Source organism: Oncorhynchus clarkii, unplaced genomic scaffold (genome assembly GCF_045791955.1).
Source record: "Oncorhynchus clarkii lewisi isolate Uvic-CL-2024 unplaced genomic scaffold, UVic_Ocla_1.0 unplaced_contig_2096_pilon_pilon, whole genome shotgun sequence".
NCBI lineage: Eukaryota > Metazoa > Chordata > Actinopteri > Salmoniformes > Salmonidae > Oncorhynchus > Oncorhynchus clarkii.
Window position 1 is genome coordinate 1 of NW_027261020.1, and position 10,000 is coordinate 10,000.

A 10,000-nucleotide genomic window follows, 5' to 3' on the forward strand; every position below is an offset into this window, starting at 1 on the left:
TACTATGGTCTTTCCCTGTTAACTTTTTTAGATTCTCCCATATCAATTTAGAATTTCCCTTTGCTTCACCAATTATGTTAATAAAGAAGTTTGCCTTGGCCTGTCTAATTTCTTTCATCACCGTATTTCTCAACATGGTAAACCTACGTCTGTCATGCTCTAATTTAGATTTTAGGGCTATTTTTAGAGCATAATCTCGTTCTTTCATCAATTTCCAGATTTCTCCATTTAGCCAAGGAAGAGTGCTCTTTTGGCCAGGTTTGGATTTGATTTTCTTTAGGAAGCCATTTATTGTAGTCTGGATTGTGGATAGAAAAACCTGACTATCAGCTTCCACGTCTGTATAGGACAAGAGATCATTCCAGTTTATTCCCTTAATTGATTTTTCAAAATAGTTTAATTCACTCTTAGGTATTCTTAGTTGATCCGGCTTTCTAACAGTAGAGAGGTTAAACCTGCTCTTAGACAGCTTTCTGGCTATAAGTGTCAGATTGTGATCAGATAGCCCAGTAACCATATTGAATGATTTAGTCACTCTCTCTGGTTTATTACTGAACACCAAATCAATCTGTGTTTTAGAGCAACAAGTCACCCTGGTTGGCCCTTTAACTAGCTGTGTAAGGTCAAAGGTATTAGTGATTCGTTTGAGGGTTTTCCTACAACACTTGTCTTCATAATTAATGTTAAAATCTCCCATTAAGATGACCTCTTTCCCAAAATCACATTCCCTAAGCATGGTATTAAACTGATCAAAAAACACACTTTTGGTGGAAGGTGGCCTATACATTCCAATGAGGGTAAAAGACATTTGGGGAGACAGTGTAACGTTCAGGCCGATACATTCTAGTTCATTATCACATGACCACTCAATTTGTTTACATCGGATATGTTCTTTAATGTAAATCATCACACCCCCTCCTCTTCCTTCAATCCTGTCTCTCCTGAAAACATTGTAGCCAGGCACAATCAAAGCAGCATATGGAGAGTGTTTATGGAGCCATGTCTCTGAGAGGCAGAGAAAGTCAAGGTTGGAGTCTGTGAGTAGATGTTGAATTTGATCACTTTTTGGAATGACACTACGAATGTTCAAGTGCCCCCCTAATAGTCCCTTGGGCTTAGCTCGTGGGTCCCAGATGACTCGAGAGTGATTGACACATTGAAAAAAGTAAAATTTTCTGTGTTTTCTGACGGCTGGGTTTAGGCCGTTTTGTTTCGTTTTGATTAGGGGCAGTTCGGTAGCGCAATTAACAATCCCTCCCGCCTGCACTGGTTGCGGGGAACAAATTAAAATAGCTTGCGTACCAGAAACAGAGTCAGAGATCGCATTTAACGACTCTGGTATGTTTGAAGAGTCAAAATCTATCCTGGAGCCGGGTGAGTCGAGAGAAACCATAGGACCATAGCACTCACCCACCTCCACAGCGGCGACGACCAGTGGACGAGGCCATCCACCGCTCTCCACTCCGGTGCGTATCACTGGCTCGGTGATATTGGGCCCAGGATTGAGTTGTACATCCCCGGAGAGCAGGAGGGTAGTGAACAGGTAGTTTAACAGTTTCCGATAAATGTTGGACTTGTGTTTGTTACGCCTAACATGTTCAGTAGAATAAGGAGCGAGGTAGACTTGGCCATTATTCAGAACGTTATGGTATGCTGTGTACTGTCCGCTCCCGTGGAACGGTGAACCAATGTGTTTGGTGTTGATATTCTCCGGTAGTAGACTGATTGTGTCATCCCAGCAAGGACGCACTGAGATTATCAGTAGAGCAGCTACATAACTGACAATCATGGCAGAGTACTGGAGATAAAACACATTATTGCGCTTTAACTCTTTGCATGAGTTACTTAGCTGGGATCGGCGTACACCTGATGGTTTAGATAAAATTACAGCATTCGAATGAGAAGCGGCACCTGCCGCACCACCCTGTCTTTTGTTGGCGACATTTAAAATAAAAGAATGTACGCTTACCACGCTGCACCTTGGTCCGGTCATTTCCTTGACGACGTTCGTGACAGAACAACCCACCACAAAAGGACAAAGCGACGTGGCCGGGAGGAGCAGACCGAGTGGACATGGGAATACATTCTGGAAGGAAAGGGATCATGGACGTGGGAGGAGATCCTGGCTGGAAAGGATCGGCTGCCTTGGAAGCAGATGGAAGAAGCGAGGAAGGCAGAAGCAGAGAGAAAAGGGGACCAGCGTTACACAGGGTCACTGCTGGCAAGGAAGACCGGGAAGCCACTCCAAAACATTTTTCGGGGGGGCACACGGGGAGGTTGGCGGAGCTAACTCCCCGTGATTACCGTGGGGAGCATGTAACTGGTCAGGCACCGTGTTATGCGATGATGCGCACTGTCTCCAGTGCGCAGTCACAGCCCGGTGCGCTATATTCCAGCTCCTCGCATTGGCCGGGCTAGAGTGGGAGTCCAGCCAGGACGGATGGTGCCGGCTCAGCGCTCCTGGCCTCCAGTGTCTCTTCGGCCCAGGATATCCTGCGCCGGCTCTGCAAACTTTTGTCTCTGGTGCATCTGCACAGACCAGTGCGTCCTGTGCTAGCGCCCCGCATTTGCTAGGCGAAAGTAACCATCCAGCCAGGACGGGTTGTGCAGGCTCTAACGCTTGAGACCTCCAGTGCGCCTCCACGGCCCAGTGTATCCGGTGCCCGCTCCACGCACCAGGCTTCCAGTGAATCTCCCCAGTCCGGTGAGACCAGTTCCAGTTCCACGTACCAGGCCTCCAGTATGTCTCCCCAGCGTGGTAAGCCCTGTGGGAGCTCCACGCACCAGGCTTCCAGTACGTCTCCTCAGTCCGGTGAGACCTGTTCTGGCTCCACATAGGAAAACTCCAGTGATGATTCATGGCACGAAGCCTCCAGTGATGATCCATGGCACGAAGCCTTCAGTGATGATCCATGGCACAAAGCCTTCAGTGAGCCTCCAGTCAAGCGTAAAGCCTCCAGCTCCATCATTCATTGAATCAGATGGCTCATTCATTACAAAACCTACTGATATCGCCAAGTACTTTAATGATTTGTTCATTGGCAAGATAAGAAAACTTAGGCTCGACATGCCAGCAACAAATGCTGACATTACACATCCAAATATATCTGACCAAATTATGAAAGACAATAATTGTTATTTTGAATTCCTTAAAGTGATTGTGGAAGATTAATTATTGTTGTCTATCAACAATGACAAGCCACCGGGTTATGACAACTTGGATGGAAAATGACTGAGAATAATAGCAGATAATTTCCACTCCTATTTCACATTTCTTCAATTTAAGCTACTAGAAAGTGTGTTCCCTCAGACCAAGAGGGAACAAAAAGTCATTCCCCTACCTAAGAATAATAAAGCTTTACTGGCTCAAATAGCCGACCAATCAGCCTGTTACCAACCCTTAGTAAAGTTGGAAAAAAATTGTGTTTGACCAGATACAATACTATTTTACAGTAAACAAACTGACAACAGACTTTCAGCATGCGTATAGGGAAGGATGCTCAACAAGCACAGCACTTTGACTTTGAGTGCCCCTGTGTAAGAATTTCCACAACACATTCAACAAGCACGGCACTTACAGAAATGACTGATGATTGGCTGAGAGAAATGTATCATAAAAATATTGTGGGGGCTGTTTTGTTAGACTTCAGTGCGGCTTTTGAAATTATCAATCATAATCTGCTGCTGGAAAAACGTATGTGTTAAGGCTTTACACCCCTTGCTATAATGTTGATAAAGAGTTACCTGTCTAACAGAACACAGAGGGTGTTGTCTTTACTGGAAGCCTGTCCAACATAATCCTGGTAGAATCAGGAATTCCCCAGGGCAGCTGTCTAGGCCCCTTACTTTTTTCAATCGCTACTAACGACATGCCACTGGCTTTGAGTAAAGCCTATGTATCCAGATGATTCAACACAGCTACTACATCAAATGAAATAAAAGAAACACTTAACAAAGAGCTGCAGTTAGTTTCAGAATGGGTGGCAACGAATAAGTTAGTCCTAAATATTTCGAAAACTAAAAGCATTGTATTTGGGAAACATCATTCACTAAATCCTAAACCTCAACTAAATCTTGTAATAAATAATGTGTAAATTTAGCAAGTTGTCATGGTCAAAACATTTGGCTACAACAGTAGCTAAGATGGGGAGGAGTCTGTCTATAATAAAGTGCTGCTCTGCCTTCTTAACAACACTATCAACAAGGCAGATCCTACAGGCCCTAGTTTCTACCTTCTTAACAGCACTATCAACACGGCAGGTCCTACAGGCTCTAGTTTTGTTACACCTGGACTACTGTTCAGTCGTGTGGTCAGGTGCCACAAAGAGGGAATTAGGAAAATTGCAATCGGCTCAAAGTAGAGGAGAGATTGACTTCATCACTACTTGTATTTGTGAGAGATATTGACTTGTTGAAAGCACAGAGCTGTCTGTCTAAACTACTGGCACACGGCTCGGACACCCAGACTTACCCCACAAGACATGCCACCAGAGGTCTCTTCACAGTCCCCAAGTCCAAAACAGACTATGAGAAGTGCACAGTACTACATAGAGCCATGACTACATGGAACTCTATTCCACAGTACTACATAGAGCCATGACTACATGGAACTCTATTCCACAGTACTACATAGAGCCATGACTACATGGAACTCTATTCCACAGTACTACATAGAGCCATGACTACATGGAACTCTATTCCACAGTACTACATAGAGCCATGACTACATGGAACTCTATTCCACAGTACTACATAGAGCCATGACTACATGGAACTCTATTCCACAGTACTACATAGAGCCATGACTACATGGAACTCTATTCCACAGTACTACATAGAGCCATGACTACATGGAACTCTATTCCACAGTACTACATAGAGCCATGACTACATGGAACTCTATTCCACAGTACTACATAGAGCCATGACTACATGGAACTCTATTCCACAGTACTACATAGAGCCATGACTACATGGAACTCTATTCCACAGTACTACATAGAGCCATGACTACATGGAACTCTATTCCACAGTACTACATAGAGCCATGACTACATGGAACTCTATTCCACAGTACTACATAGAGCCATGACTACATGGAACTCTATTCCACAGTACTACATAGAGCCATGACTACATGGAACTCTATTCCACAGTACTACATAGAGCCATGACTACATGGAACTCTATTCCACAGTACTACATAGAGCCATGACTACATGGAACTCTATTCCACAGTACTACATAGAGCCATGACTACATGGAACTCTATTCCACAGTACTACATAGAGCCATGACTACATGGAACTCTATTCCACAGTACTACATAGAGCCATGACTACATGGAACTCTATTCCACAGTACCACATAGAGCCATGACTACATGGAACTCTATTCCACAGTACCACATAGAGCCATGACTACATGGAACTCTATTCCACAGTACTACATAGAGCCATGACTACATGGAACTCTATTCCACAGTACTACATAGAGCCATGACTACATGGAACTCTATTCCACAGTACTACATAGAGCCATGACTACATGGAACTCTATTCCACAGTACTACATAGAGCCATGACTACATGGAACTCTATTCCACAGTACTACATAGAGCCATGACTACATGGAACTCTATTCCACAGTACTACATAGAGCCATGACTACATGGAACTCTATTCCACAGTACTACATAGAGCCATGACTACATGGAACTCTATTCCACAGTACTACATAGAGCCATGACTACATGGAACTCTATTCCACAGTACTACATAGAGCCATGACTACATGGAACTCTATTCCACAGTACTACATAGAGCCATGACTACATGGAACTCTATTCCACAGTACTACATAAAGCCATGACTACATGGAACTCTATTCCACATCAGGTAACTGATGCAGCAGGAGAATCAGATTTAAAAACAGATCAAAATACACCTTATGGAACAGCAGGGACTTGGAAGAGACACACACAGGCACAGACACATGCTTACACACAAAAGATAGCATACGTATACATGGATTTTGCGTTGTAGATACAGTGGGGCAAAAAAGTATTTAGTCAGCCACTAATTGTGCAAGTTCTCCCACTTAAAAAGATGAGAGAGGCCTGTAATGTTCATCATAGGTACACTTCAACTATGACTGACAAAATTAAAAACAAAATCCAGAAAATCACATTGTATGATTTTTTATGAATTTATTTGTATGTATGGTAAGTATGGTGGAAAATAAGTATTTGGTCACATACAAACAAGCAAGATTTCTGGCTCTTACAGACCTGTAACTTCTTCTTTAAGAGGCTCCTCTGTGCTCCACTCGTTACCTGTATTAATGGCACCTGTTTGAACTTGTTATCAGTATAAAAGACACCTGTCCACAACCTCAAACAGTCACACTGCAAACTCCACTATGGCCAAGACCAAAGAGCTGTCAAAGGACACCAGAAACAAAGTTGTAGACCTGAACCAGGCTGGGAAGACTGAATCTGCAATAGGTAAGCAGCTTGGTTTGAAGAAATCAACTGTGGGAGCAATTACAGGCCTCCCTCATCTTTTTAAGTGGGAGAACTTGCAATATTGATGGCTGACTAAATACTTTTTTGCCCCACTGTACGGGATGCACTATATATATAAAGTGATTGAGTTACATAGATTTCATGACTAAAAGCTCAAAAGGACAAAAACACTGTCTTTTTCTTTTGTAAATTGAAATTTGCTGTCGTAAATGTTAGCCTTTGCAGGATGCGCTGGGGATATGATCACTAGTGTAAGCAGGTGGAGTGACCTCATTTAACACAGTAAATTCATCAGGCTTAATCCATGTTTCAGTCAGGCCAATCACATCAAGATTATGATCAGTGATTAGTTCATTAACTATAACTGCCTTGGAAGTGATGGATCTAACATTAAGTAGTCCTATTTTGAGATGTGAGATATCACAATCTCTTTCAATAATGACAGGAATGGATGAGGTCTTTATTCCATTGAGATTGCTAAGGCAAACACCGCCATGTTTAGTTTTGCCCAACCTAGATCGAGGCCCAGATACAGTCTCAATGGGGATAGCTGAGCTGACTACACTGACTGTGCTAGTGGCAGACTCCACTAAGCTGGCAGGCTGGATAACAGCCTGCTGCCTGGCCTGCACCCTATCTCATTGTGGAGCTAGAGGAGTTAGAGCCCTATCTATGTTGATAGATGAGATGAGAGCACCCCTCCAGCTAGGATGGAGTCCGTCACTCCTCAGCGGGCCAGAGACAATTACTCAATGCCGACAAATCTTTCTAGTTAAGTTACACGCTGAAGTTATGTTGCGCTTGGTGACCTTTGACTGATTCATCCTAAGATTGTTGGCGTCGATGTGGATAACAATATCCCTATACCATCTACACTTGCCAGTTTTAGCCTCAGCCAACACCATCTTCAGATTACGCCGGGTTCTCAATTTGTCAGAACTAATGATGGGAGGCTTCGATGGCTCTGACCCCGTAACGGGTGGAGGAGAGACCTGAGAAGGCTCAGACCCCGTAATGGGTGGAGGAGAGACCTGAGAAGGCTCAGACCCCGTAATGGGTGGAGGAGAGACCTGAAGAGGCTCTGACCCCGTAATGGGTGGAGGAGAGACCTGAAGAGGCTCTGACCCCGTAATGGGTGGAGGAGAGACCTGAAGAGGCTCTGACCCCGTAATGGGTGGAGGAGAGACCTGAAGAGGCTCAGGCTCTGACTCCGACTCGTTGCTTAGTGGAGAAAACTGTCTCTGGTGAAGTACTGTGTGTCATTACACAGTACTTACTTTGATACCGTGTTTATATTATGACCGGTGTACTGTAATATGAAATACAGATTTTACTTGCCACCGAGCTGCCTGTTAGCTCATGTCAAATTCATGTTAACCCCTTTACAGTGTACCTATAAGGAAGTGGTTATTTTAGAATGTTGGCACACTGCCAAATCCTGAATACCATACAATTGATTGTATTGTACTGTAAAGATGGCAATGCTATAGCAATGAATGAATGAAATTAATTGAGTGGGAGGGGTTTGTATTTCACAGTATTTTACTGTAATTATATGGGATTGGTGAAAGCATGTTGGCTGCGAGGTAAAGTGTTTACACATTAAAGCATATTAATGAATATTTGGTGTTTTATATCACTTGGATGACTAGAAGAAAAGCTTCCAAAACATTCCCACAGCATGATGCTGCCACCACCATGCTTCACTGGAGGGATGGTGCCACCACCATGCTTCACTGGAGGGATGGTGGCAGGTTTCCTCCAGATGTGACAGTTGGCATTCAGGCCAAAGAGTTCGATCTTGGTTTCATCAGACCAGAGAATCTTGTTTCTCATTTTCTGAGAGTCTTTAGGTGCCTTCTGGCAAACTCCAAGCTGGCTGTCATGTGCTTTTTACTGAGGAGTGGCTTCCATCTGGCCACTCTACCATAAAGCCCTGATTGGTGGAGTGCTGCATAGATGGTTGTCCTTCTGGAAGGTTCTCCCATCTTCACAGAGGAACTCTAAACCTCTATAGAGAATCCAACGGCTCTCTATTGTCTGGGCGTGACATCTATGGACAATTCCTTCGACCTCATGGTTTGGTTTTTGCTCTGACACACACTGTCAAATGTGGGACCTTATATAGACAGGTGTGTGCCTTTCCAAATCATGTGCAATCAATTGAATTTACCACAGGTGGACTCCAATCAAATTGTAGAAACAACTCAAGGATGATCAATGTAAACAGGATGCACCTGAGCTAAATTGGGCAAGGGGTCTGAATAGTTCCCAAATGCACTGTATGTGACAATATTTTGATGCACTGACCGGGAGTTTTACTGTGAGACTCGGTAAAAAAAGCTCCCAGATAATAATTATTGTAATGATTAGGCTTCGCTGTACCATTGTTTCCGAGTGCCCAAGAGAAAAGGTGAGTGCAGATTCAATAGCATCATGGTTACACCCTGACTACAGTGAAAACACCTTGCTTCTAGCCCAGCCAGGTCAAGAGATCTGACCCATATTACCGGAGCAACATTTTATCTTCCAATAGTGGATCACTGGGACAAACATTTTACATTAATGCGCTGTTCTAAAACTACTCCTGCGTTGTTAACCATTTGTTCGGTCATATTACCTCATTAGCTAGCTAACAACATGGTAACTTTCCCCAGTATATCATTAGCTAACTAACAACATGGTCAATTCACCAGTATATCCTCATTAGCTAGCTAACAACATGGTAACTTTCCCCAGTATATCCTGATTAGCTAGCTAACAACATGGCAACTTCACCAGTATATCCTCATTAGCTAGCTAACAACATGGTAACTTTCCCCAGTATATCCTCATTAGCTAGCTAACAATATGGTAACTTCACCAGTATATCCTCATTAGCTAGCTAACAACATGGTAACTTCCCCAGTATATCCTCATTAGCTAGCTAACAACATGGTAACTTTCCCCAGTATATCATTAGCTAACTAACAACATGGTCAATTCACCAGTATATCCTCATTAGCTAGCTAACAACATGGTAACTTTCCCCAGTATATCCTCATTAGCTAGCTAACAACATGGCAACTTCACCAGTATATCCTCATTAGCTAGCTAACAACATGGTAACTTTCCCCAGTATATCCTCATTAGCTAGCTAACAATATGGTAACTTCACCAGCATATCCTCATTAGCTAGCTAACAACATGGTAACTTCCCCAGTATATGCTCATTAGCTAGCTAACAACATGGTAACTTCACCAGTATATCCTCATTAGCTAGCTAACAACATGGTAACTTCCCCAGTATATCCTCATTAGCTAGCAAACAACATGGTAACTTCCCCAGTATATCCTCATTAGCTAGCTAACAACATGGTCAATTCACCAGTATATCCTCATTAGCTAGCTAACAACATGGTAACTTCCCCAGTATATCCTCATTAGCTAGCTAACAACATGGTAACTTCCCCAGTATATCCTCATTAGCTAACT